The sequence below is a fragment of the Cupressus sempervirens genome, chromosome 7, assembly GCF_028749045.1.
Source record: "Cupressus sempervirens isolate cs-2001-9-10 chromosome 7, ASM2874904v1, whole genome shotgun sequence".
NCBI classification, from domain to species: Eukaryota; Viridiplantae; Streptophyta; class Pinopsida; order Cupressales; family Cupressaceae; genus Cupressus; species Cupressus sempervirens.
The window spans coordinates 687,583,798-687,586,300 of record NC_143124.1 but is presented as its reverse complement, the minus strand read 5'-3'; positions in this window follow the sequence as shown (position 1 = coordinate 687,586,300).

Genomic DNA, 2,503 nt, shown 5'->3' with positions numbered 1-2,503 from the left:
TCGGTGGGGTGACCTGATGAACAAACCTAAAGAGTCGACCTGGTGAGAGTACTTGGTGGGCCGACCTGGCAGGGTGACTTGGTGAGCAAACTTAAAGAGTCGACTTGGTGAGAGTAGTTGGTGGGGTGACCTGGCAGGGTGACTTGATGAACAAAATTAAAGAGTCAACCTGGTGGGCTGACTTGGCAGAGTGACTTCATGAACAAACTTAAAGAGTCCACTTGGTGGGCCAACCTGGCGGGGTGACTCGATGAACGAACTTAAAGAGTCGACTTGGTGAGAGTAATTTGTGGGCTAACCTAGCAGGGTGACATGATGAATGAACTTAAAGAGTCGACTTGGTGGGGTGACTTGATGAACGCACTTGAAGGGTTGACTTGGTGGGGTAACTCTATGAACAGACCTAAAGAGTTGACTTGGTGAGAGTACTTGGTGGGGTGACTCGATGAAAGGACTTAAAGAGTCAACTTGGTGAGAGTACTTGGTGGCTCGACTTTATGAGCAGACTTAAAGAGTCCACTTGGTGAGAGTGGGCCTAACGGGGTGATGTGGTGAGTGGGCCTAATGGGGCAAGTTGGTGGGGTGACTTGGCAAGTGGTATTAGAGAGCCAACATGGTGAGGCAACTCGGCGAGTTGGTTCATTGAGATGACATGGTGAGCTGACTTGGCGAGTCGACCTGGCGAGCTAACTTAAAGAGTCGACTTGGCAACGTACTCGAGTCGACTTGGTGAGGCGACCTGGCGAGCAAGCTCAAAGAGTCAACATGGTGAGGCAACTCATTGAGTCAACATGGTGAGGTGACTCATGGTGAGGAGCTATCCTTGAGGTGACTTGGTGGGCCTGCTTGATTAGTCGACTTGGTGAGCCGACCTGACGAGCTGACACGGTGAGCGGGCTTAAAGAGGCAACAACTTGGTGGGGTAACTCGGTAAGCCAACTTATCGAGGCGAGATGGTGAGTCGACTTGGTGAGCTGACTTGGTGACCACACTTAAAGAGTCAACTTCATGAGGTGACTCGGTGAGTTAGCCCGCTGATGTGACTTGGGCGGGCTGACCTGGCGAATGAACTTAAAGAGGCGACTTGGGTGGGCTGACCTGGTGAGCAAACTTAAAGAGTTGACTTGGCAATGTACTTGAACAACTAACTTGGTGAGCTGACATTGTGAGTGGGCTTAGAGAAGCAACTCGGCGGGGCGACTTGGCGAGCACACCTACTGGGGCAAGGTGGTAAAATGACTAGGTGATTCGACTTGGTGAGCTGACTTAGGGAGATGACTTGGTGAGCGAACTTAAGGGGTCGACTTGGTGAGGCAACCTGAATAGTCGACTCGGTGAGGTGACTTGGGGAGCCGACATGGTGAGCGGTCTTAAAGAAGAGGCGACCTGGTGGGGCAACCTGGTGAGGCGAGACGGTAAGTCATCTTGGTGAGCTGGCTTGACGAGCTATGAGTGGACTTAAAGAGTCAATTCTTTATTTGGCAAAGACCACATGGTTAGATGACTTGGTGAGCTGACCTGGCTAGCAAAATTGGCAAGCAAACTTATAGAATCGACTTGCTGTCCCCAGCCAGGATCGCACGCCTAGGTCGACCCAACTTGGGTCACCTGACTAGGTCAACCCATCTCCGTCGCCCCAGCCTCGGGCGACCCGACTGGGTCGCCAGAGTGGGTCGACGAGGGAAAAAAAAAAAAAAACAAAAAAAATCATGGGAGGCCCTGTACAGTGAAAAGCGCTAAATTTTGGGCATTACAAAAAAAAAAAAAAACAAGTTAGCCGCTTTTGGATCACGCACAAGTTTCAGTTCACGTATTGCCGAGCTAACTTGAGGCATTATGCCTAGCTAGCCAGATTCGAGGTAGGGTAGTCGAAACGATCCGATTTGAGAATTTTCTTTATAAAAAGAGATCATGATAGGCCTCATAAGGCAAAAAAGAATGAAATTTTGGGAGTTCAAAAAAAAATGTTACCCAGTTTTGGATCGCGCACAGGGCTCGGGTCACGTAGCATCGAGGTGCCCTGGGTGACATGATTCGAGCAAAAAGTCGACGGTGGCATGAGTCATGCAAAAACATTGGAGGCCATTAAGGCTCGAGGTGCTTCGAGTCGAGGTTGCCGAGGCGGGTCGGGTTGAAAACTTTGGGCGTTAACCAAAAAGAAAAAGTTAACCACTTTTGGATCATGTACACGGCTCGAGGCACTTAGAATCAAGTCGAGCACGGTGACATGAGTCGTGCGAAAAATTAGGAGATGAATCGAGTTGGGGCATCTGAATCTATTCGAGTTCAAAACTTTGGGACTTGACAAAAAATAGAAAAAAGAAAAAGTTACCCGGTTTTGGATCACGTAAGTGACTCGGGCCACTCAGAATCAAGGCGAGTGCGATTACATGAGTCGAGCGAAAAAAAAAATGGAAGCGGTTAAGGCTCAAGGCAATTCGAGTCGGGGTAGTTGAGTCGATTCGAAAACTTTGGCCGTTAGCCAGAAAAAGAGTTAATTGCT